Genomic DNA, 27,203 nt, shown 5'->3' with positions numbered 1-27,203 from the left:
GCGGGTGATCTCCGTGACGAACTCTGTCTCCTTTAGCTGCTACGCAGTGCCTTGAAAACTCTACCTGCCTGAGCTGAGCTTCAGTTTCCTTTTCTGTAACGTGAGGGTAGCAATGATTTCAATCCAGGTGACTTCAAGTTGTTGTCTGGACCACAGCAGACCCTGGATGTGGGTGTCCTTGCTAAGCTACAACCCAGTACCCTGTGGAGGTGTTGCCAGTATCAAATCAGGTTTATTCCAGGCCTGAGATCTGTCTAACTTCAACTGGACCAGTTCTGGCTGTACTAAGCAGCCCCCTGGAAACAAGTTGCATGGACTCCCCTCTCCCCAATCCCTTCTGCCTGTCAGATTGTGCTTTGTGGGTAGCACAGAGGCTCCAGGTCACTTTGCTGGGAGACTGTCTCCCTAGATGGGATCTCCTAGGATAAACACATCTGAACCAAGAGCCCCAACTACCATCAGCCCTCTGTTAGGGGTCCAGGTTGGTGTCCGGGAAGATATGTGGGGCTCGCACCAGTGGCATCGCACCCCTGGATAGATAGGGAAGGAAACATTCCTAACAGGTGTACCCAGCTACCAGTGGCATTTGCATAAGATATTGTCATTCACCATAAAGGAATCAAGATAGTTGTCACAAACTTTTCTTAGCTCCCATTTGGAATACTTACTAGTTCCTTCACTGGGTATTTGTTCTAATGTTTGCACATTTCTTCAATCATGGCATTTTCATCAGTGACTTACTATGTGTCAGAGCAATGCTAAGGGCTCTGCATTACATAGACATACATTATGTCTCATTTTAGTCAGGATAGGCTAGGTGATGCCCTGGTAACAAATGGCCCCACATCTCAGTGGCTCTAAGCAACAAACAGCCATTTCTCACTGACATGATGCCCTCAGTACAGCTCTTCAGGGAAGGGACCTTCAATCCAAGGAGTGCTCTGTCATCATTCCAACAGCAGACTGTGGGATCTGCTGCATGGGGAGAGTGTGTAAATTGTGCACCATTCAGGAACACTCTGCCTAGAAGGGACACCCTTCATGTTGCTCATGCTTCAATGGCTAGAGGGTGTTACATTGCCACCTCTACCTTCTGGCAAGAGTAGGACAGTGGACTCCTTCCCTGAGCCTTTAGGAAAGGAAACAGGTATATAATAAGTGGATCTCTGTGCAACAAACCAGCAATGTAGTCATTTTTCTATTTTACACAAGAAGAAACAGAGGCTGAGCAGCTTCACTTACATAGCTTGTAGGGGGAGAGGTGGGATTTAAACTGGGGAAGGCTGACTGCAAAGCCTTTGCTGTTTCCTGTGTATCACTCCCTGTGGTGCATGTGAGATGGCTGTGTCACAAGGTAGGAAGCTACAGCCTGGCAGTCAGAGGATGGGTAATGGGCTGTGAACTGTCAAGAGGAAGGAGACATCACATCCAGTTGGAGAAATCCAGGTGGCCTTCAATGGGGAGGTGGCACTTGCCTCCAGATGGTGGATAGGTCAGATTTGGATGTTTAGAGATATTTATTCTTTCGGTTAGTCAGTTATTTTTCTGGGTCTCCTGTGCCTGGAGAACCAACTGTTTAGAAATCATTTAGTCACACTGCACCCTCACTAGAGAGGTCTGGTGTAATGAGGTGGTTGGGAGCCAGTTCTGAACAGTGTTTGACCAAGGAGTGTTCCTGGAGTGGGCCCAGGGGAGAAATTTGATGCAGTGGGCAATTAGGAACTGAATTTTATTGCAGATTTTGTGTACCCTTCCTCTTTCCGGTTCCCTCCTTCCTCCTCCCCTTTCCCTTTCCTTTCCTGGCCACCTCCCCTCCTCCTTCCCTCAGTGCCTTGGGCCTGGGCTGGTGCTGAGGGCTGGGAAAGGGGAGGAGGCAGACACACAGCTCGGCCTCCCTGGGGGGTCTCCCAGCTTAAGGATGGGAGGGATCATGTTGCAGGGCCCCAGGGTCCCAGTGTTTGCCTAGAAACTCAAGAAGGAACCTCCAGTGTGAGGCAGAGTGACCCCTGGGAGGGGTGTGGGTAACTGGAGTCAAAGAAAATAAGCCCGCCACGGGGAGCCCGCAGGACGCCTGCAGGCAGCCAGGGCGGCCAGGCCTGCCGCGGAGAGGGGCGCGGGGCCTCTGCTCCGAGGGCTCCAGGCCCTGCGGGCTGGGGCAGCTGGTCCCTCGGGCTCACCCAGCCGCCTGCACCTGGCCTGGCGCACAGCTGTGCTCCAGCGAGCTGCCCCACCAGCAGCCAGTTTCCGTCAGAGCCGCTACAGCGGAAGTTGGCGCTTCGCTGATTTTCCGGCTTCTCCTCCCCCACTCAGTGAGAACTTGAGGTTAGGGGACAGACCCTGCCAGCTCCCCCCGGAGGGTGTGGATGAACCGAGGACTGAGAGGAGCTGGGAGCCACGCTCACATGAGGCTGAGGCTCCGCCATACACCTTGTCCTTCCAAATTCTCAGGCTGCAGCAAAGGGCCTGAGGTCTCTTCTTGGAGGAGCTGTTGTGTCTTCCTGGGGCTCCAAAGAGGAGCGCCACTGTGTCTGTGTTCTACCGTACGTCCCCTCTTTCCTTCTATAGCATCAAAGGATCTCAGTGCTGGAAGGGATGGGGGTGGTTTACCAAGGCCAATGGTTGCTAGACCTACTGATGGTCACCTGGGAAGCTTTTAAAAAGGCTCATCCCCAGGATTTGAGCCCAGAAGTTCTGACTTGGCGGCAGGTTCCCTGGGGCCACACCCAATGTGTCTCAGTGACTTGTGCTTGGCCACCACCCTTTCTCCTGTGACTTGATCGTTCTCATTAAGGGGACAGCTTTCAACACCTGCTGGGAGGACCAGGCTTGGTTTATTGCACTCTGTGAGCACTTGCCAGTTCCCTGGGCACCAGTCACCCCAAACCCCACACCCAGCCAGGCGTGGATTTCTGCACCAGTTATGTCCCATTTGATCCAGGAAAGGAGACTTTCCCCAGGTGGGTGACCAAGGTGTTTGTAGGCCCTAGCGGAGAGGAGAGCCCGGGAGCCAGAAACATGGTTCCCAGCGCTCCAGATGCCTGTGCTTGACAGACAGGAAGGGCTGCAGGGAAGCGTGGGCCATCCCTCCCCCAATATAAGAGCCACCGTAATAGTGGGGGATGGATTGTTACACACACACACACACACACACACACACACACACACACACACACTCCAGACACTGTCTTCTGAATCTACACCCAGAGTATCTCTACAGGAAAACACTTTCATCTTCATTTCTGAATTTCAAGAAAAGCTTCACAAAAAGTGATGGCTTTGCTCCAGGTGTGGACTCTACTCCTATAGCATCTCATGGGCTTGTTTTTGTATTACCAGGGAGGCAGAGGGTGGAGGGTGGACCTTCTCCTGCACTCACAGAGCACATTGAGCTCAGAGGGCCTGTGGTTCTGAGTTTCTGGTGTTAAAGAGCTAGGATATGTTGACTGTGTCCTCACATTGTACAGACGAAAGTCATGCATATGTGTCCAAGTGTGCACATATTTATAATATATTGTGTGTGTGTGTAAATACACACAGCTGGCCCTCCATATCCATGTGTTCTTCATCCAGGGTTTTAACATGGATTTTTTAAAAAAATCAAGAAATGCATTTGTATTGAACGTGTAAAGACATTTTTTTCTGTCATTTCCTCCTAAACACGATAGTATAAAAGTGTTTATGTAACATTCACATCTTATTAGGTACTAGAGATGGTACTATATGGAGGGTATGTGAAAGTTATATACAAATACTACGCAATTCATCTATCTATCTATCTATCTATCTATCTATCTATCATCTAGCTTTTGAAATAGGATATTGCTATGTTGCCTAGGACAGTCTTGACCTCCAGAGCTCAAGCCATCCTCCTATCTCAGTCTTCTGAGTAGTGGGGACTACAGGCACATGCCACTGCACCTGGCAGCTACTATGCCATTTTATATCTCCTGAAATGATTTTTTTTCCTGGTATGGGGGGCCAAACCCAGGGCTTTCCATATGCTAGGCTAGCGCTCTACAATGGAACCACATCCCCACTATATATAAGAGACTTGATCATGCAAGGATTTTGGTACCTGTGGGGGTCCTAGAACTGGTCTTCCCACATATTAAGGGTGACTATATATGCAGAGAGGAAGAGAGAGAACACACACAATCGGTGAGGCAAGTAGGGTGAATGCTAACTGTAGTGGTTCATCTGGCTAAAACATATAGATGTTCTTTGTACTGTTTTTATTTTTTTAATGTTTTGCAATTTTAAATTTATTTCTGAATAAAAGTTTTTAAAGGTGTATGTTTTATTCAAAGACAGGAGGCAATCTGAGTCTGTGGGGTACTTGTCCATGGAAGTCTCACTTGTCACATATTATCATCTATGCATTTTATTTTTTATTTTTTAAAAAGGGCTAGTGGTTTCTCAGTGGTACAGAGCCTCTTGATATGTGTGGTGGGGGAGAACTTGGATGTGGCCTCTGGTCTTTTTTTTTTTTTTTGTACCAGGGATTGAACCAAGGGGCACTTTACTGCTGAGCTACATCCTCAGCCCTTTTTGTTCTTTATTTTGGCATAGGGTCTCATTAAGTTGTGTAGGGCTTTACTAGTTGCTAAAGCTGACCTCAAACTTGCAATCTTCCTGCCTCAGCCTGCCAAGTTATGGGGATTACAGACGTGTGACACCATGCCGAAACATTTATGTGTTTTAGGATTGACTTAAATGACTGGGCTCATGCAAACTTCCCTGGCCTCCCAGTTCATGTGCCCTGATTTCATGTATTTTTCCTTCCACTTATTCTGACAGGTGGAAGTGAATTATTTTTAATTTATGTGTTTCTCCTGCTGGACTATAAGTTTCATGTAGACAGGACCTTGTCTGTCTGTCTTATTCCTGGATGAATCCCAAGAGCAAAGCACAGCTGGAATATCGTATGGATTCAAGGAACATTTGTTGAAAGAATAACGAAAGAGTGAATGAATGACATTGTGGGCCACAGATGCACAAAGGTAGACACACATGTGCAAACAAGCTTATGTCCTATTTTCTTAGCTCTATTGCTCTGTTCAGCAGTCAGACTGGAGATGCCAGGATTTGGAGGGCAGCTGGCAGGGTGGCATCATGCCTCTGGAAATGAAATCCTGGGAATGAATGACATCCTTTGGGAACAGAGGAGGATGCCCCTTCCCAGCCAGGGCCCCCTTCTCCTCCCGACCTCGAACTCAGAGGCTCTTCCGGGGGAGAAATGATGCTCTTGTGGCAGGTGGCACAGGCATCCCAGAGACAGCGGGCTGTGAGGGGGGCAGGGATGCTGAGTGGAAGCTACTGCCTTTCTGGAAACAAAAGAGCCCTTTAGAGTCACTCGGTGTCATGTCTTCCTGCCCTGGGCTTCTGCCAAGCTTCCCTCTTCCTATTGTGGAGCAGCGGCAACACCACAAATCTGACCTGCATTTGCTCCTGATGCAAAGCCATGGGGCGTGAGGCAAATGGGTGCAGGAGCAAAGGGCAGGGCCGGCCTCATAGCCAAAGTGTGCTCATCAACAGAGAATTTTTTGTTTTAATCTTTGAAAACCTAATGCATCTACGTATTCAAAATTGAAAAAGCATAAAAACCCATAAATGCCCCCTGTCCCGCTGCCCTTAAATGCCCCCTGTCCCGCTGCCCTCCATCCATCCAGTTCCCCTGCTGATGTTCTTAGGATTTCTTAGGATCCCTTCATGGAGAGTTCAGGTATACATGCAAGAACAGAATTCCATACATGCTGTCAGTCTCTTGCCTTGTTCACTTATTGATAGGCTTTGTCCTTTCTATAAGTGTTTATAAAAAGAATGTCCTTGATTCAGTTTTGCTTTTGTCTTCATAGTATTCCACAGTGTCAATGTCCTAAGGAAAATGCCCTGCACAACTAAGGAGCCAGACCAGCCTCTATCTGCCATGGGCTATGAGGAGCCGTTGGTTCCCCAAGGGTGGTGAAGAGTATTGAGGAGTGTCACAGAGAGACATCGGGAACCCTAGCCCCACACTGTCCATCAGGCACAAGTACTTTTCAGCATTGAAATACGACTGTCCAAATTGACATGTGTGATAAAGGTAAAATGCAAACTGGATTTTGAAGATTTCACTTACAAATGTAAAGCATCTTATGCATGATTTTTGTATTATTATAAATCAGGACAATGATATTTTTACTATATTGGTTAAATAAAATATATCATGGGAATAAATTCTACTAGCTTTTTTTTCTTTTTCAAAATGTAGCTACTAGAAAATTCTAAATGATGTATGTATGGGGCCAGCATATTTCCACTGGAGCCTGCTTCCCAGAAGACTTAGAGCCCATGACAGAGCTGAGGGTGGGAGGCCCCTGGAGCAGGAGGGGGAAGGCAAAGGAATAGGGAGGGAGCTGCCTGGGTCAGGAGTTCTGGTCTCCTCCCGTCTCACAGCAACATGCTGGATGATCCCAGGAACCTCCTTAGCCTGGTTTCCTCCTGTGTGCAAATGTCAGGGAGGATCAGAGAAAGTCCACAAGGGCTGGGTTCCTCTGTTCTGTCCACAGCTGGAAAAACTCCTGACCTGGAGTGGGTGCTTGCTGAGTGAATGAATGAATGTAGGAAATAAAAGGGGGGAAATTTGAGTTTTTCTTTCCAGGGAAGTGAAGTGTTAGATTCATGGAAGTATTGGGATTAGAGGCCCCTCAAGATTGTAAAGATACCTCCCTGTATGAAACCAAGAATGAGAATAAAGGATGAAGTGACTGGCGCTGGGCCAGGAGGTATTGATGGCAGAAGCAGGGCCACCCTCAGTTTCTTCACTGACACAATCACTGAGAATAAGGGTTGTTAGAAATTCTTATCTGCTCTTGGTACTATCTGCTGCAAACAGGGCCTGGCTGGGGAAACCTCCTTCCCTTCTCCCATTTTAGGGTGGATAATGATTCTTCTGTGTGGCCTGAGGCATCAGGTCTGATGAAGAATGGGCCCAACAGGAACCAACTCAGACCAAGGCTCAGCGTTTTCCAGGACACTCCCTTCAGCACCAGGACCCAGACAGAGGCCCACCATCTCCCCAGACCTCCAGGGCCTGGGGCCTCTTCTGCCCTGGCCTGGAGAAGCTGGAGTCCACCCCAGGGGAGGTGGAGAGGAGCCGGTGGCAGGTTGGACTCAGCAGCTAGCAGTCCCTAAATCATTCATGCTGGGGTGGGGGAGGCTGCGGAGGGGATTTTCGTAGATTATATTGAAAGAATTACAATGGCGAGGGAAAAGAGCCTAGTTCCCACAGTGTCCGGTCACTCCTGTGGGGGGCTGTGGGAGCCGGGTCTGGCTGCCTCTTTCTCTCCAGGGCAGCAGCACACAGTTTTTAATAATTAAGTAACTTTAATTGTCCTGGGAAAGCTGAGCTTGCCTTGGGGCACGCTGCACAAACTCATAATTAATGTTACCAAGAGAGATTAGCAAAGGAGAACTGAGAAATGATTCACTTTTTAAAAAGCGCCTTGCTGTTAAGCCTTGTTATCCTTAGTTTAGAACCTCATTTATCTGCTTTGAGGAGAGAGAGGGAGAGAGAGAGGGGGGCCGGGGGAAAAAAGTACCCAGCTAATGCATGTGAAATTAAAACTCCATGCCTTTGTAATGTGGTTTAGAAAACATCAGACCAGGAAAATGTTGCCATTTATTGATCCATTCTGGTGACTGAGGGAAAATTTAAGACAGGAATATAATTAATAAATAATAATAATAATACCTTAATAACAACTCATGCTTCTTTGATGCCATCTTTGTTGCTTAGAAATTGTCTTAATTTGGGATTTTTAAAAATAATTTTCTCTCTTTTTTTTTTTTGAAAGATGAATCAAATTCTGTGTTATTTTCAATGATTATATATACATTGATGCTAGGGAAGTGTCTAGCACTTCCAGGTTCAGGGAATTACTTGATGAATTCATGAGCACATGGATGAAAGAGGGAAGGACCTCAAAAAGGAAAGATTGTCCTTCTACAGCAATCCATGGATGGGCACCAAAGAGAGCAAAACCAGAAGATTCTGAGGGAGAGGTTTGTGATGGGGAAAGGAGGGTAGACAGAGAAACAGGTAGCAGTGGTGTGTGTGTGTGGGGGGAAGGACTTTGGCAGTAATGATAGAGCCAGGGGTGGGAGGAGAGGCCTCGGAAATTAGGAGTCGAGATAAGGGCTAAGATCCTCATGCATAATCAACCATCCATAAATAGTACACGATTGATTGCCCTAAACTGGTAGGTGTGCTTCCTGATCAAGTCCCAGTGGCTCCACAGCACTGCGCTGGTTTTTTTCTTCCATACCAGACAACAAGTGTTGGTGTCCTAAATTATGAGTGTCTCCATCTTTGGTAAACCAACGTGGGTGTTTCTTCTACTTAGTCAGCTGACATTGACTGAATCCCTCTGATGTTCTGGGTGCTGATTTTAACGTGGACATAGATGAAGAGACTGTGGCTCGATACCAGAATATCTGACCCCCCCCCCCGCCCCCCGGGCACCTCGGTTTCTTCACGTGTAAGATGGGATGATAGAATGCCACGTGAATGTCCAGGAAGGTGGAAGTCCATAGTGTGAGTTCCTGAAGTAATTTTTCCAGAGAACTCCGTGGAGGAATTTTTGGGCAGGTGCTTCTTTTCTCTGGGCATTTCCGTGGCCTGGGTCCTACCCAGGGTACTGTTCTCATCCAGGGGCTAGTTAGGTGCCCCACCAGGTATTGCTCAGGTGGCTCCTCCTCCTGAGTCCTGGGGTGGGGGCTGGGAAGCAGTCTATCCCATGCAATCACCTGGAGGTGCTCAGCCCTTTCCTGAGATTGCTGTTCTGTGGCCTCTCTGTGGAGAGGCTGGTGAGTGAACAGGAGGTGGTGGCCTTCAGCTCAAGGAATGAGTCCTCACAGGGTATTACGTCTGAAGAGACGACTCACGGAGACTGCCAGCTGTTGAAGGCACAAAGCCCTTCTCCTCCTGGTGCTTCTCTGTTACCTCAGCCAAGTGTGGAGGTCTGAGCCACGGTGGCCTGAAGTGGGGTGGGGTGGGGTGGGAAGGGAAGGTGAGGTATCAAGGATACTCCAGTCCCTGAGCTTTTCCACAGAGAGGCTCCTGAGCACCTGGAAACCAAGACATTGAGGTGACCAATGCAGACCCACAGGTGGAGGAGAGGGGGGTTTTGGACTGGTCGGGCTCAGGGGCATAAATCAGATCACTGTCTTCCAAGGGAAGTTGGCTAGGTAGTGGCTATGGTCAGAGAATGCACTCTGATGATAATTAGTGTTACTAATAATAACAATGGCCCTCCAAACCATTCCGAACACTAGATGTTATGTGTATGTCCGCGTGTATGAAAGTGTGTGTATGTCCATGCTCAAAAGGGTAGCAAACAATACATACTGTCTTTAAACCTTGATTTCTTGCTCATAAAACCGTATCATGGGGACAGCTCCATATCAGAATATACAAAGTGGTGCCAATGTTTCAACGGTCAACTAGCACTTCATTTTATTGAACCACCGTTTTTGGCAGTACTAATAGACATTGGGGGATTTTATCCTTTGGTTATTCCTGGGTTTCCTTAAAATCTGAGCCTTCACATTATCTGTTAACATATTTGAGTGCAGCAGAAACTTCGGGGGGACAGATTATTGAGAAATGAATGTTCTACCCTAGGTCTATATTACCTGTTTGATTTGCTCATCCCTGCACCTCAGTTTTGCCATCTGTCCAGCAGGGACTTTGGGCTGTATCTGGTATCCCTTGTGCCTTGCAGGATGTCTGTCTCCAGTCCCTTGAGTCTCCCCAAACCCCAGATGCAGCCGAGTGATCACCTCACAGAGGGTCACCCCAGCTGTGTGTGGGTGGGGAGGCAGGCTGGGTGACCTGGTGCACCTCTGCTGTCTCACGATGCAATGGTGAACCCAGGCAAGTTTGGCCTTGCTCTCCTTGGGATCCAGTGTGATTCAGGCCGGTAGCGTGGCTTCCCCACCAGCAAAGGAGCTGCAAGGTAACTTTCCTGGCAAGAGCTCCCAGAATGTCTGATTACTCACCTGTTTTGCAACCGCAGCAAACTCCCAGCAAGAAAAGGAGGCAGCTAGCGTGGCTTCCTTCCTGAATTAATGACTTCAGCCTTACGAATGACTAATCAGTTCACCGCGGAGCAGAGCTGGGTGGTTGGGTTGGGGTTGGGGGTGGCAGCGAGGTGCCAGGTGTGGGCCATGCTTTCACCCTTTCTGTCCTCTGCTTGAATGCCTTTGGGTCCTAGTGCTCTCTTTTTAGGGGTCAAAACTGAGGCCAGACATCCTTCCTAAACACCAATGGGCACTGTCTCCCAGGGCCTGTGGACCTGGAAATTGTCGCTCTCAGCTGATTGCAAACTTCCCCTCCAACCTTAGCTTCAGTCAGGCAGAGGGAAAGCTAACTACTCAGGGAAAAAAAATCCAAGGTGAGAGGGCTACATAAATTTTATATAATAGATTCTGTTTTGCACCTAAGAGATTTTTGAAATTAACCTTTTCCTGGGAGAAGGCTTACAGGCAGTCAGAACTATTTAAAGGAGAAGTTTAAGACCAGAACTATGGATCTGGGACTTCTTCAAGAATGGCAGTGCTACCTTGGCTGGTGTCTTTGCCTCTCTTATTTCGGACAACTCATTTTAGATTCTAAGATGAATGGGGACTGGAAGGAATGCGTCTTATTTAAAGCAAGTTCTCCAATGCAAATCAAAACTACACTGAGATTCCATCTCACTCTAGTCAGAATGGCAATTATTAAGAATACAAGTAACAATAAATGTTGGCAAGGATGTAGGGAAAAGGGTCCACTCAAACATTGCTGGTGGGACTGCAAATTGTTGCAACCACTCTGGAAAGCAGTATGGAAATTCCTCAGAAAACTTGGAATGGACCCACCATTTGACCCAGTTAAGCCATTCCTCAGCATACACTCAAAGGACTTAAAATTTGCATACTACAGTGACACAGCCACATCAATGTTTACGGCAGCTCAATTCACAATAGCTAAGCTATGGAACCAACCTAGATGCTCTTCAACAGATGAATGAATAAAGAAAATGTGGTACATATATACAAAGGAATATTACTCAGCCACAAAGAAGAATGAAATTATGGCATTTGCTGGTAAATGTGGAGGCTCTCATGCTAAGTGAAATAAGCCAATCCCCCCAAACCAAGGGCCAAATGTTCTCTCTAATATGTAGATATTGTAATAAGGGGTCAGGGTGGGAGGGAAGAATCGAAGTTCATGGATTAGAGGAATGAAGAGAAGGGAGGGGGGATGGAAATAGGAAAGACAGTAGAATGAATCAGACATAACTTTCCTATGTTCATATATGAATTCATGACAAGTGAGACTCCACATCATGTACAACTGTAAGAATGGGAAGTTATACTGTATGTATGTATAATATGTCAAAATACACTCTACTGTCATGCAATCTAAAAAGAACAAATGAAAAAGAAAAAAAATATGAAAAGCAAGTTCTCTGGCTTCCCGACATTTTTGCCTTCCAGTTTTCTTCAATGTGCCACTTTCAGGCCTGCCCTGGTCCAGTCCTCTGCCCTTCAGCATGTGTTGGGCAACAACTCCTTGCGATGGCCTTGGGACATGCCTAGGCTGTCACTGACTGGCACAAGTTGCACATGGGCCTCAAGTATTGGCCTCCCCTGGCCCTGGCTGAGGAGTTCTTCCTTGCTCCTTTGGTCTGGGCACTGGGTCCTGCCATGATTCTCCCTCTGCTTTGCCCTACTGTCCCTGCTCCTCTGAAAAGTGGGCTCTTTCCCTCTGGCTTCAACCCTTTGACTTCATCTTGAAATTTTCTCCCAACTAACACCGATATGTCCCCTTGGTCTATGTCATGCAGGGCTCAGGCCACAAGCAATCTCTGAACGCCCCGGGTGTGTGTTAGGATGTTTGTTCCTAGCCATATGTGCCGGGCCCTGTCTCTGATGATCAGGTTGAACCACCTTCTGGACCCCTCCACGGGAAGCTAACTTAAAGGGGGTTCTGTAAAGTTCCCGTTATTCCCTTCACATTTCCTTTCCAGGGTTGTGTGGGCTTACTTTGTCTTCTGAGGTTGCAGGGAATCCCCAAGTAATGCAGGGGTTGTCTCCACCCAGACACTTGGTCATTACGCGATTGGATGGGAGGATGGTTGTTCCCTGGGCAAACCCGCATTGCCCTGAAAATAAGCATCGCCTTTTGCTCCATCTGTGGATCTGAGGCTTAGCCCTCAATCCTCAGCCACTGTCTTGGATAACAGCTCTGTCTTCTTTGAAACAATGGCTGCAAAGTTCACCCCATCCAGGGGGTTTATCATTTCCACTCCCATTGAGGATAGAGTTGGTCTTTGTGGAAATCACCTCTCAAGAGAAAAGCTTTAGTAATTTAGGACAAGCCCTACTCCTTGAAACTTCTCTGAAAACCCCCCCATGGGTTCATTTTATCTGCTCATAGCAGGCAAAAGAGGACCTCCTCAGGGAGGCAGATCTCTGGATAGCAAGGCTTCCCAAACTGGAGATGAAATTGTTCTTCTCCATATTCAGAGCCTTTTAACATCTGGATAAGCCAAGGTCTTAATGTAAAATGCCCCAAAGAGCAATCCCTGTCTCTCCTTCCCCTGCCAGTGCCTCCAAGCTCTGGCCCCTGGGCCTCTGCCCCTTCCCCCATTTCCTGTCCCCAACCTCTTGGCCTCAAGGGGCACAGCCCTTCCCCTTAGTGCAGAGATAACGCCTTTCCCAGTAACGGAACCAACATGTGCATTTCCTGAGACTAGAGACGAAAGCTAATGAATCGCCCACTTGAAGATCAACAATCTGTTTGACTAGAGATTTTTCTTTTCTGTTCTCCACCCCTTCCCCTTCCCCTTTGGTGTGCTTTTATACCAAGTTGCTGAAATTACAGGGCATGGGTGGTATTTTTCTCTTTAGAAATCTTTTTTTTTTTTTTCAGCCAACTATGTCAAAAATACGTTCATACTTTGGGCTGGATGGGAGGAAAGGAGGGAAAAGGCTTTAATCCCCCCAAGATGAGGCTGTATCTGAAAACAGACATGCAAATGCTGAGCTTGTCAAACCCTCAAATGTTTGCTTTATTCTTGAGAATTATGGCATCCTGCCTGCTGAGCCTAGGAGAACTGAGCTGGAGGAGGGAGCCCTGGTAGTCTAGCAGGCACCGTGTGGAAAAGGGCAGCAGAGGCACGTGCCAGATGATGGGGACAGATAGGAACAACTGCCCACAGCACCAGTCCATCCCGTCCTGAACCCTCAGACTCTACCAGATTGGCTCTTGCCTTGTAGGCGCTAGAGATGAGGACACAGGAATATCCAGGTGCCAGCTCACAGACATCCCAGGATTGCTCTGTAGGTGGAGGGCACTAGGGCACTAGGGCCAGCTGGCGGAAACTCATCTCTGGTAACCTGAATGTAACAACAGAGACTTCAAGAGAAACTGTCTTGCATGGGCTAGTCATTTGAGGTCTCAGGTGAGTAAGCTCTAGGATTCTCCTCCATCAAGGGACTGTGGGGGTGCAGGAAGGGGGCAGAGTTAGCAAGGGCTTCCTGAGAACCACTAGATAATTACAAAGTACTCCACTGGGCCTCCTGAGTCAGTTCAAAGTTTTGTGGGAGAGAGAGAGGAAAACACCCATGCTAATGGGGGGCAGCCTGGGATAAATGCAAGAAGAGAAGGGCAAGTGCTTGTTCCTCCAAAACAAAACATTTACACAAGATGAGAACATGATTTAAACTATTTTACTGCAACTATACCTCTAAGAGAAGAGCATTTTTATAATTAATTAATTAATTAATGTTTCCTACCCCTCAACCCTTTGCCCTGCCTAAGGAAAGGATAGAAATAGGACAAGAGGTGACATGTTCTGAATGACTGAGTGCTTGGATGGGGCATAGGTTTTTACTGTGGCTATAAGGCTGCTAACTCTTCTATGTTTGAATTATTATTGTGAGCACCAAATGAGATAATGGTTATAATCACATGTACACTATTATTTCCTTGATAAGGGCAAGCTTGAGAGCTCGAATGATGCATTTAACTTATTGAGCACCTACTATGTTCCAGGCACTGTCTAAAGACTTAACACATTATACACAACTAGAATGTAAGCTTGATGAGGGTAGGGACTTGACCTTATCACCTGTTGTATTCCCAGGGTTTAGAAAAGTGCCAGTCACAAGGAAGCCACAACATGTATTTTTTAAGGGTCAAAAAAGTGATTTCTAATCCTGACTGGCCCCTGGGGCACTATCCTTGCTACACAGATGAGGTTGTGGAGGCCAGGAAAGGCTGAGTAACCTGCTCCAGGCCTCTCCACCAGCTATTTAGTGGGCTGGGATTGTAGCTCAACGCCTGTATCTGTGAAATTCAGGCTCTTTCCATGATGCTCAGGCTGGCCTGAGGCTCTACTGGCCTTAGTTATCCTCAACAAAGCAGAAGGCCATGCTGAGAGGCTGTAGGATCATGGACGCTCTAGAAAGTCAGCTTCAAATGCTGAGGTCAAAGCTGAGTATAAATGCTGAGGTCTTGTTTTGGGAGAAGGCAGAACAGCGTCTGTACTAAGCAGAACAATGGCACTCAAAGCTGCTACATTGTGATCCCTAGAACCTGTGAATGTATTATGTTGTGGGCAAAGGGAAATTAAGGTTGCAGCTGCAATTAAGCTTGCAGGTCAGCTGTAACCACAAGGGACCTTGTAATAAAAGAGGGAAACAGGAGAATCAGATTCAGCTCATGAAACTCATGAAAGAAAGGCTCAGGCCTGCCATGGCTGGTTTTGAAGATAGAGGAAGAAACAGGTGGTCCCTACAAGCTGGAAAAAAGCAGGAAAACAGATTCTCTCCTGGAGCCTCCAGAATGAGAACTCAGCCTGGCTGATACTTTGATTTAAGCTTAGTGAGTCCCGTTGTAGATTCCCATCCCAGTACTGTTAGACAATATATTAGTATTGTTTCAAGGCACCAGGTTTATAGTAATTTGTTACAGTAGCTTTAGGAAACAAGTGCAGACTCCAGCAGGTTGAGCCTGTGCCCTGGACTCCAGGGAGAGACATGTAAAAGCAAATGCAACACACCCAAGCCTTCTGGAAAATTCCTTTTCAGGCTCCTTCCTACTGCAGCCAAGCTGTAGCTCCCAGATGATTGCAGACTTCAAGAAGCTCCATGCAGCACCTTGCCCTGGGCCCACCACATACCTCTCACTTCCTGTTCTGAGTCTTTCTGTCCTACTATAACGACACTTGCCAATCTGCATTCATAGAACTTTCCAGGTCACACCCCCGGAGTGACCTTTGACCCATGAAGACAGGAACCTATGGGAAAAATGCTTCCCTCTTTGACCTATAGGGTGGGCTGTTCTGGGATGCATTTCTCCAAGTGTTTTCGAAGTTTCCATGGAATCCAGTGCTAGCTTCTCCTGTGGCTGCAGCCTGGGCAATACACCCTGGTATTGTCTTTCTCTCTCATTTCCAGGTTTCACTCTCCAGCTGCAGCTCACCCCTGCTCCTTGGGATTATCCCCAAACACACCTGCATGTGAGCCTGGCCTTTGGAGGAAACTGCTCAGACAAGGTTGCCTGTAAATAGCAGCTGTCCACGGAGTACTTGTTCTGAAGCATAGCCCTTGCCCAGCCTCGTAGAACTGACAGGAACACCGGAGGAGCTTCTGGTGGCAGTGACCCCTGGGACTTTACAGCCTAGAATGAGCTTTCAACCTCAGGTCCCGGCTCAGGGTGCAGAGGATACTTGCTGGTCCATAATGTCTGAAGGGGTAGTTTTGAGGCTCTTGGGGACATCAATGCTCCTGGTTGTTTAGTGACTTAAGTCCCCTGCCTCTGGTGAGCCTCCAGCAGAGCAAGGCCAGCAGTCCTGTCATCCAGAACAGATGTTTTTCTGATGAACTTAATTGCATCATTAGCAACTCAGCTACAAAATGGGTGATTTGAGAGCTGCTGGGAAGCTGGGATCCTCCTGGCCCCTTCAGGGCAGCTGTTCCCAGGGTTGGCTGAACAGGCTTTTGCAGTGGGATCCTTCCTGACCCCACCCCCAGGCTGGCCTCTCAAATCCTGAGGCTTTCTCACCAGCCAGGCCCAGAACAGATGGAAACAGATCTCTAGGGCATCTCCAGCTGATGTGGATTTCACAGCAGGCGGAAGAGAGAGGGGAGCAGACAGCCCAGCCCCTTCCCACGGACACTTGGGAGGCCACACTGGTTGTCCAGCTGTCCACCCTCACTCTTCTGAAAGGGGTAGGACTTGAGACTGGAAGATCCATTACAGCGGTGGGGGTGGGGTGGGGGTGGGGGGGCTAGAAGCTAGAAATAGAAAATCTTGCAGTTTTGGGGTGGGGAACCTTTGCCATCAGTGCTTCAGCCTGAGCTGAGCTGCTTTTCAGCCTCACTCTGAAGCACAGCTGCATAAAAGGCTGGACTAGTCTCTAGTCCATAGATGTCCGCCCCCCCTACTTCCTGCTCCTCGGCCCCCGCCCTTTGTTCCTTTCTGTACAAGCACATCCATCTGATCCCCTAGTCCTGGCTCAGATGCTCCACTTTTATTAGGAAGAGGTGTTCTCCTGTCCCTCTCCCTCCTAATTTTAGTAGTGCCTGATTTCTCTTTCTTGTAAAGTTTCCAAGGACTCCATCTGCATTGATCAAATCACATCTGAGATCATAATTCCTCCTGTACTTGGCCATTTTTCTCACAGTACTGAGTCCTCCTCAGAGCAGGGTCTGGTTCTTTCTTGACCCTATAGTCACCATGGAGGTACTGGGTAAAATGTCTTTCTTGGCTTGCTTTTTTCTTTAAAGAGTGTGTGTCAAAAGGCTGATGTTGAATGCTGCTCTTCTCTGCCTCAGTTGGCTCAGGATGCTTTAACAAAATATCACAGACTGGCTGGCTTCAATGTCAGACATTTATTTCTCAAAGTTTGGAGGCTAGGAAGTCTAAGATCAAGGCGGTAGCTGATGCATGGTGTCTCGTGAGGGCTGTCTTCCTGGTTTGCAGAAGTCTGCCTTCTTACTATGTCCTGGGATGGCAGAGGGAGGACTCTGGTTGCATCCTCTTCTTATAAGGGCATGGAATCCCATCACAGAGGCTTCACCTTGATGATCCCATTGAAACCTAATTACTACCCCCAACCCCCTCTGCAAATGCTATCGCTTTGGGGATTAGGCTTCAACATGTGAGAGGAATATAAACATTACAGTGATTGAAGAGTCTGACCTTGTAATCATAACAGCCTTGGAGTTCAGTACTGGGAATTCTGCTCAGAACAACCCCTTTTGAATGCTATCTGTGTGACAGGCATTGGTGGAAGTTGGAGAGGTATTCAGGGATGGGTGAGTCCAATCCCTGTCTCCCATTTGCTCACAGCACAGCAGAGTTGCTGCTGCACACATAGTCATATGTCATCCGTGCTGGGATGGGAATGATCCAGGGGGAGAGTGTGCCAGGGGCCATTGGAGGGAGGGGGGGCATCCTGGAGGACATCCTGCTGCTGGGTGCTTCAAGGAGGGTGCGGCCACCAACTGAGGGCAGGCCTTGGTGGAATTTAAAAAATCTAGTGCCTGGTGAGAGCTAAGAAACCAGTTCCTTCTTTTAGCTAGTTTGCTTATTGTCTTATTCATATTTTTCAAGGATTTATAAAGTTCACAAATACTTCAAATTTTGTCAAATTTGGACCATGGGGATGAGTCCAGAGCAGAGCTGCTGTCCAGCACGGTTGCTACAGACACGTGCTGCTACTTAAATTTGCTTAAATAATTTAGAATGTAATAATATAAAAAAATCATTATAGTCACACTAGCCACATTTCAGGTGCTCAATAGCACTGAGCCACCCTAACACTGGTAATACTTGTCCCTTTTGTCCCTCAAGCCACTGTAAGAATAAATGGACAGGGTTTAAACCAACAAGAAGAAAGTGGTTAGGAGGCCCAAGCACTAATGGTCTGTGGTACCTAGGGAGGGCCTGTCCTTGCTCAGAATGGGTGGCACTGACCTGGTGCCCCACCCTCAACTGAGGATGGGAAGGAAGACAGACAGGTCTTAGGGAGCTGGTTTCTTAAGTTCACCCAGGAAGCTTTCAAATGCAGGCAGGAATGAACAGGAGAGAACCTGGAGAGAAGCCTCAGCTGAGTTACAAACCCATTGTGAGGATCATGAATTTTCATCGTGCTTTTCCCCTAGGTAAGTGTGATCCCTTTCACATTTACTAGTCTGCTTGTCCCTTTGGTGTTCCCAAAGTGGAGGAGGACATCTTTGGTGAGTTAGACCTTGCAACTTACAGGGCATCTTTTAGCCTACCAGGAACCCGTGGGAATGTGACGTAACACCCTTACAATGCCATGAAGAGCATGTTACTGATTTTAGGGTATCAGTGGGCCACACTGATGACAGGGTTGCTCACCATATACACATGTCCCATGCCAAGGGCCAGAGTTGGCAGATCAGAGGAAGCTCTCAATGATGTCTCATGACATCATTCGCCATCCATGCCTTCCCTCATACTTTACTGGTCTGTGTACCCAGTCACTGTACTGCTTATGGTCCTGAAGAGGTGATAGAACCAGGCTCTTATCCTCCAGATGTAAAGCTAGTTAACTAGAAGTGACGAGGTTTGGTGAAATAAAAATCTATTGCATGTTGCAGCGATATGCTGAGGCATCCAATCAGAACACATATCCTTCCCCTGCTCTCTCATTAAATTGGGATATTGTTTAATCAAATTGGGATGCACAGATAAATCAGTGCAGGCCGTGAGGCAGGAAGCTCGCTGTCTGTAATGAACAAGCAGCTTGCATCAGTTCCCAAAGCAGACTGGTCACTCTGACAAAGTGCCACTGGGAAAGGACATAGACTCACTGAATGACCCTCTGAGTCAGAGTCCTCAAAACCCCTTCAGTGTTCTCCCTCACCTTGGGGCTCCCCACTGGTTTGAGTGACCTTGAAAACTGGTATCTGACAGGCATGAGTAGAGATGCCCACTTCTTCCCTCCCAGTAGGCCGTGTTCCTGTTTCCTTGGCAGGGCTAGAAGACAGAAGCCATTTCTCATGGCCCGGGTGAATGCCAGCCTTGGAAAAGGCTCTAAAGAGGGATTGGTCCAATTTCTCTCACTTGGGGAAACCGAGGCCCAAAGAAGGGAAGCAACCCCCTTTGGTGCCTCAGGAAGCGAAGCAGGGACTTGGCCTGTCATGTGGACCTCAGGGTTTGCATTCTTGCTTTTAGAGTATCTGAAGAAGAGCACAGAGAGGGAGGGGTGTCCCGCTGCCTACAACACATTCACAGAGATAATCTGTCAAGGGAAGGAAGAAAAAAACCAAGGCGAACAAGCCATCTATTCTTGTCTGCGCCATTTTCCCATGTCAGGAGCAGACTGTGCTGAAAAATTTAGGTTTCTCCTTTCATGTTTCCTTTCATTGCACTCAGGACAAAATGCCTTTCTTCTCCCCCTTTTCTTTGGCAGGATTCTGACCAGGGCTGTAGAAAAAGAATCTTTTAAGAACATATATATCTATCTATCGATATACATTCAGCCCCTGACAGTGACACGGAACTGTAGTGCCTCTTAATTACCCAGGAAGTGACAGGGTCAAGAGGTGTCTGAAAGCTGCCTTGTGGTTCTGGGCATTGATTTCTCACCATTGTCCCGGCTCCGCAAGCTGGAGTGGGAGCCGCGGCCGCCTGGGTTTTGTCCGCTGTTCAGATTTCTTCCTTTCTTCCTCTCTCACTTTTTTTTTTTTTTTAATTTGAATAGAAACTTCTGGCATTTTGGGTATTGATTGGAAATTCATAAAAGCAGGATGTGTTTCGGGTTGGCTGATCAGTCATAATTGCTGCTTGGATTCCGGGGGAAGAGGTCAAGTTCTTACAGAATGCTCTCCCACCCTGCAGTGCCCCTGTTTCCTGGTTGCTCTCTCTTTTTCTTCATATTATCATTGGATTTTTCCAGGGGAAAAATGACAATTAGAAGAAAAATTTAATGGTCATGGCTGTAGTTGAGATACGTAGATAAGTTGTGTCCTCTGTTATTTACACAGTTTTGAGGCAGATATTGGTATTGTTTTAAAGGAGGGAGCTGAGGTTTTGAACTATAGTCATCAAGAAGTGATAATCACAGAACAGAATTGAAATTGTTTCTGGGAATTTTGGTTCAGAGTTTTAGAAATTCCTGGAAAGTGTGGTTAAGCTGTACGTGGGAGTTGAGAAACCAGAAGCAGGGTATCAGAGAAATCAGTAGTACGCAGGCTTACCTGAGTATTTTGTTCTTCAATAAGTGGGTACCTTGTGGGAGTAGAGATTGGTCAGTTCTTGATGTGGTACTGGGGGATTCTCAGAACATATATATCTATCAATATACATTCGGCCCCTGACAGTGACACGGGCTGGTAGATGTGATAAGTTCTGCTAAGAAGGAAATTCAGAGTCAACAGCATGAAGTTCTCCAATTATTTTTTCCAAATAATATTTTCCAAATGTGTTTACTGGGTGAACACACTTTGGAATCTTCCAGAGCCCCTGGAAAGTCAGGGACACAACATTTTTCTTTCCATTGCACAAACAAGACATTGAAAAGTTAAGATCTCAAATCTAATGGTGTTAAGCAGAAAAAGAATCTAAAAGTCTTACTCCTCTCCAGAGAAGTCTTGGGTTTTCTTCCCAAGCATCCATTTTTTTTTTTTTAAATCAAGGTCTGAAATATACCAGAAATGGATAAGCCAGTCCTTTGGCTTTAAGTTGGAAGGTTTAAAGGACAGGGCCAGGCTTGGAGAGTCAAGACCCACAGATGTAGTCTTACTGTACCTCTGATCTTGAGCAAGACACTTTCCCTTTTCAGACCAAAGTTTCTTCATCTATAAAGCAAGTGGTTGGACAAGTTGACCTCCCTCTCAGCTGGGGCCCAAAGAGCAGAAACAAGAAATATGTTGATATCTACTTCTGAGTACTGGCAAAAAACTCTTTTGGTTTTAGGTTGGGAATGAATGAAAATGTCTTTGGCTCTTTGTTTTTCATAAACACTAACTACACAGGACTTAGGATTTCAGCTTGAATAAAATATATCCAAATACCTGTCCCCTAGACCAGACATAGATTGCAGATGGATGAGTCAGATATTGAAGCTGTTAAATAAATATCGAACAAATACATATATTAACATGATGCAGAAACTCAGGTATGAGAATATCTTATAGCTCTAGGAAATGTTGCCTGCTTGTTACCTATCTATCTACTCAAAGATTCTTATACATTCTACACCTGGGTGCATTCTGAATGCATGAGTCTATCCGTCCATCCACCCATCTACCCACTCACCCATGAACTCAGGAACCTCTCAGTCTGTGGGAGGGAGACAGGAACGGATGCCGCAACAAGGAGGTTAAGAGAAGTACCATAGGGCTCAAAGGAGGGAAGAGAGTACTTACATTTGGGGACATCAGGGTCAGTTTCACAGAGGAACTGGCCTTTGGTCTAAGTTTCAAAGATTGGGTACTCTGTGAAGAGAAAGGGAATGTGGTGGAGACAGCATGAGCAAAACTCAGGGATAGGAAAGTATTATGTTTGTTGGAGGAACATTGAGAAGTCCACAGAGAAGTTTAGATAAGCCTCGTGCAGTGGCACACGCCTGTAATCCCAGTGGCTTGGGAGGCTGAGGCAGCAGGATGGCAAGTTCAAAGCCAGCCTCAGCAACTTAACAAGGTCTTAAGCAACTCAGCAAGACCTGCCTCTAAATAAAATATAAAAAAGGGTTGGGAATGTGGCTCAGTGGTTAAGTGCCCCTGGGTTCAATCCCCAGTATCAAAAACAAACAAACAAACAAACAAACAAACAAACAAAAGGTCAGATAATAAGACTGGAGGCACATGAGACTCTAGGAGCAAGGCAATTAAGGAGAATCACCAGCAATGTCTTGGAGGACTAGCCATCTTGACAGCAGAGAGTGTGAAGAATAAATAAGCCACATGGTGGGAGGGCTGGGGAGTAACTAGGCCCTGACTAGCACATTTTGTTACAGGAAAACACTGCGTGAATAAAACACAGAAAAGCAAAAGGAAACCCTGTGCATTATGTGAAGTTTTACAATAGCCTCACATTTGGTCTCTGAGAGTGCTACAAGTATCTTTATAAAACTGGGGGAGTTTTATGTTTATATACAAGGAGACTTTATATACATAAGAGACTAATTAAGGGGTAAAAGGTAGGGGTGTGTGAAAGGAGGTCTATTGTTTTTGTGTGGAACAACAGCCTGTCCATCTTCCTGCATCTGGCCCTTGTAGGCTACTTTTCTAGGATTGCAGAGACAGCAACATGGTGAGTGGAGACCGTTTCTGTGGCCTGGGCTACAAGGCCTTCTCCCCTGGGAACTTCCATGAGGGCCAAGCACTGAGAAGAGGAGCAGAGGCCTCAGCTAGCATCTGGTCTTTGCTCCTCAATTAGGTGTGACTTGGGAGAGTTGCCTAAACTCTTTAGAATGGTGTCATTGAAATGTGCATGGTTAGAACTCATTACAAGAAATATGAAAAAAGAAAATAGCTATAAACCTTGACTCTCCCGGTCCAGCAGACGCTTTCACAGGTTATCATTTATTCTTAAAATAGATCCCCGGGAATTATTTTTCCTAGTTTGCAAAAAAAATTGAGCTCAGAGAATTTGAGTAACTTGAACTCAACACACTGGATGACTTTGATAAGTTACTAGATGATCTTTGAGCTTTAATGGCAATTAAAACTCTTCCAGACAGGGATTCCTGACTGCCTGAGGTTGTTGACTCACTAGCATGTGTTTCTGTAAGGGTTTTAAAGTGGAAGAGGGATGGAAGGCAATGGATAGGAAGAAGGGAGAGTTGGAGAAAAATATGAGGGAGTGGAGAGAACAGAGTCACTTTGCAAGTTTTATAAATGGATTCCTCAAAGATAGGGGAGGGAATATTGGGCTGGAGGAAGGATCAGCTGGGTTGTGGGAAGAGAGGGCCAGGCCAACCTCACCAGGAAGGGATGGGCTCTGTCTTGTGGCTGGTGGACCTAGTAACCTCAGTGGGAGGTAAAGCAAATAATGCTTTGTTGGTTTTGCTAAAAGAAAATAAAAGAAACCCAGTTTACTCCCTGAGGCTCATGTGCCTGGCCAGCTGTTTTGTAACCTCCAAGCTGGTCTGTGGTGCTTGGCTTCTAAGGTACTGGAGTGTTCTAGTGAAGTGAAACCAAGGTTTTCTAGTTGCAATGACCTTTTTCCTTCAGAGGCATAGTCTATTTATATATAATGAAATATGAAATAATATCTTTCACACTTTCATTATGACTAATGCATATCAAGGTCCAGGGAAGTCCCCCCCACTCCAGCAGTCATGATCTCTCCAGAAAAGTCCCCCCTGCAGGAGTCATGATCTCATTTTTGTCACCATTGGTTAGTTTTGACTATTCTAGAACATCATATAAATTGCAGTCACACAGGATGCTCTTCCCCTGCTTACTGTCTTTCGCACAGCTTCATCTTTTTGATATTTGGCACAATCTCAAACAAGCCTGTTACGAGGTTCAGTAGATCAATCATTTTCATCAAGGAGTAGTTATTCCATGATGCTCTCTTGTGTGACTCTAGCACAGCTTATTTATGAATTCCAAGTTTGGGTTATCATGAGTGCAGCCTTTTGTGGACATGTTTTCATTTGTCTTAGGCAAGTACCTCTGAGGAGGGTTGCTAGGTCACAGGATAGATGCAGGGTGTGCCAGGGTGGATGGGAACCAGCTAGCAAGAGCTGATTTGTGCTCATCTTTTTCTAACTCTGCTTTCAGTGATGTCATGTTGTTGCCTTGCAATTGGCCATGGAGGGAGTATTTACATCAGGGAAACCAGCAAATCAGGCTTGATTTTTCCGCAGACAACCCATTCTTAAATACTTGCCGGTACACCACTCTGTAGGTAAATGTTAAACTCTGTGAGAAACTCTTTGTGTCTTGAAGTGGCTGCACCATTTGACATTCCTGTTAGTGATGTACAAGAGTTCACATCATCTCCAACATCTGGTATTATCAGTTTTTAGTTTTTGAGTGTATCTCTGTTTTGATTTGTATTTCTCTGGTGACTGATGATGTTGTGTACTTTCGCATGTATGTATTGTGGTGAGTCATTGGTATATCTTCTTTTCATAAAGTGTCTATTTTCTTTGGTCATGTAAAAAATTGGATTATCTTTTTATTACTGAGTGACAGAGTTCTTTATACGTTCTGTACATAAGTCCTTTGTCAAATCAAGGTTTTGTGAATATTTTCTCCTGGTCTGCAGTTTGCCTGTTTGTTTTATTTTATTGTGATCAGACATGTTTAATTTTGATCACATATAATTGCAAGCCTTTAATTTATGGTTCAGATTTTCTGTGTCTTATCTAAGGTATCACATCCTATTTCTTCTGCCTGAGTGGCCTTCTTATTGCCTCTCTCTGGAGAGCCACACATTCTTCAAGGCTGCTGTGGTTTGAATTTGTCTCCGGATGCACCAGTGTTGGGAAGTGGTCCTACTGAGGGTGATTAGGCCATAGGGCAGAGCAAATAGATCAGCACTTGGGAGTGAGATGGAAATAAAAGAGGGAGTTTGGTCCCCTCTTATGGTCTGTCTGTATCTTTCTCTTTGCACTGCTACCACAGGTTGACAGAGCAAGAAGGCCCTCACTAGATACTGGCTTCTAGATCTTGACTTCCCAGCCTCCAGAACCATAAGCCAACACATTTCCCTTCATTATAAATTATCTAGTCTATGATATTCTATTATAGTAGCATGAAATGGATTAAGACGAGGCCCAACATAAAATCTAGGGAATTCTTTCTGGACTTTGACTAGAACCATTCTCAGTTTTGCACCCCCACTTAATAATTACTTATTAATTATGACCTCTCTTATGCTATAATTGTCTCTTTTTTTTGGTCTCTCCAATCTGCCTGATTTAGAACCCCAGATGAGGACGGTGGGTCTTTGCCTTACTCCTCCTCTGCTCCTGTCCCCTCTGTCATCTTCATCTGCACCCTGCCAGGTGTCTGACCTAAAGTAGGTTCACAGAAAATGCTAATTGATTTAGTGAATTATCTTGAATGTACCCTGTTGATTGATCATGAATCTCCAAGATTGACATCTTGGTTCTTTGATTTTCCTGGAATAATTGAGAGGATGAGGTCATTTATTTCACCAACCATAAGTGAGTTTCAAAAATTCTACCAGTTTCTACCAGAGTCAGAGTCACTGAGGATATAAGTGGCTTGGAAAGGGTAAAGACTGGGCAGGTCTCTGTGTGTGGGTGAGCACATGCATGCTACTGGGAGGAGAGAGGAGAGGGTGTGTTCATGGAATGTAATCTGAACTGCATCTAAACTTTGAGACCTAGTCAACACAGCACTTGCTGGTGGTTAGATGAACCCGGGGTCAAGTACGTTTACAGCTATGTGACCTTAGGCAAGTGATTTCACTGCTTCTCAGTCCCTGTAGGTATAAACCAGGAGCACTAATATTACCCACCTCACCGAGGAGCTGCTGTGAGAATTGAAGGCAGTGTGCATAAGACCCTTTCTCCCCTGGGGTCTGGGCAACTCCTCTGCCAGGTTCTTGGTGTAGTGCTTGCTCTGTGGGATTTAAAGTGAGTGAGGACTCCCGTTTTCAGTGTGGTCTCTACACAGTTGTAGATGCAGTAACAGTTGGATTGTGCTACTTTACACAGAAGCCCAAGGGAAGCTGAATATGGGAGTGCTCAAGCATCCCACAGGAGCAATCTCCTCTCCCAAATCACAGGGACCATTTGTGTGTGTGTGTGTGTGTGTGTGTGTGTGTGTGTGTGTGTAGCTTTCCAGTTATGTGCTTTCGTGTATCTGTCACATTGTCTCCAGAATCGGCTGCGGTCAAGATTTCTACATCCCATCAACTCACGGAGGTTTGTGGAAGGGGGACGGGACAGAGGTTGGCCACTTTCAGAAGTGAGTGGTCCTTTGGGCGATGGGAAGGAGGCAACGACGAGTGCCACCCACCTACTTCACATCTCTTTGGCAGTTCGGTCTTAATCTAGTAGCAATAGTGGCGCCACCTCTCTCAAGTCGCTTCTCTCTGTGTCAAGTTTTCGGTGTTGTATGGGAGGGAGTGCCAACACCCCCCCCCCTCGCACCCCGTTCCGCACACACTGTTCCTTGTTCTCTCAAGAAAGCACTGAGAACGGGAGTCAGGAGCTTTGCAAATGGCAAGAACCTGCACAGGTCCATTGTCGCGGAGGTACGTAGTGTGTGCTTTTCGGGCTTCCTTTGGCGTGCATGCACTGGATTTCCCCTCGTTCATTTAGTATTAATGCATTTATCTGTTGGTTCATCCATTTATTAAGCACTCAGGCGAGCCACGCAGGCGTCCGAGACCTGCTCCGCCGCGGGTCTGGATCGCGAGGGTTAAAGCAGGCTGCGCTCGGCGTCCCTCCTCCGCCCCCGCCGGGCGTGGAAGGCGGGAAGCGGCCGCGGCTGGGGCCAAAGTCGGAACCTGCTCGGCGGCCGCTGCCGGCGCTGCCTTGACTCGCGGCCAGGCCTGGCGCGGCCGCCGGCTGTGGAATGTGTGAGCGCCATGTGTCACCGCCCCAGACTGTGGGAAAACGCTGCTCCGCTCACCTCCCAGCAGCTGCCTCGCGCCCGCCCGGGCGGGAGCCGGGAAACAGGAGCCGCCTGCTGCGGAGGACGCCCGGGGGCACTTCCGAGCGCTCGCCGCCGCCCGCCGCACGGCTCCCGCCCACACGCCCGGGCCGGCCAGACCCCGCGACCCGGGGGGGCTGGCCGCGGTCGGCGCCACCCGCGGAGACAGGGCCGGGAAGGGGCAGCCCAGCACGCCCTGTTCTTGCCCTCGTATCCTTCGTGGCTTTGGAAGGATACAAGTGATCCAGAGAGGCCCTGTGCTGAGCGCTTCTGAGCGCTGACCTTAAGAGAAAAGTCAGGGATGAAGGGCTGGGCGCAGCGACTGTGGGTGGACAGGCCAGAGACAAGGCCCTCCCCACTGGGGCTGTCTGATTACAGCACCTGCATCAGGCCCACTGATCTGTCAGCTCTGGGCGGGAGGCTCCCCATTGCCTGCTGCTCCCAGATCAGACACAGCTTCCCTAGGGCAGCAGCAAGAGACCAGGCGCACCAGTGCAGGGTCACGCCTCCACTGCAGCCCAGAGACGGGGGTGCTGGGAATCACATGT

At 47.2% G+C, this 27,203-nt stretch overlaps 1 long non-coding RNA gene across 8 annotated transcripts in view; it reads left to right on the top strand.

The window, feature by feature from the left end:
- LOC110599487 (uncharacterized) overlaps window positions 1-6,216 on the top strand; it is a 30,562-nt gene extending 24,346 nt beyond the window's left edge. For all 8 annotated transcript variants that reach the window (XR_013436775.1, XR_013436774.1, XR_013436777.1 and 5 more), the window contains one exon: window positions 5,856-6,216. This is a non-coding gene — a long non-coding RNA (uncharacterized LOC110599487). The remainder of the gene's footprint in view (window positions 1-5,855) is intronic.
- Window positions 6,217-27,203: the final 20,987 nt, after the last annotated feature.

This window comes from Ictidomys tridecemlineatus, chromosome 3, assembly GCF_052094955.1.
Source record: "Ictidomys tridecemlineatus isolate mIctTri1 chromosome 3, mIctTri1.hap1, whole genome shotgun sequence".
In the NCBI taxonomy this organism is placed as follows: domain Eukaryota; kingdom Metazoa; phylum Chordata; class Mammalia; order Rodentia; family Sciuridae; genus Ictidomys; species Ictidomys tridecemlineatus.
This window is presented reverse-complemented; position numbering and strand designations above follow the sequence as displayed.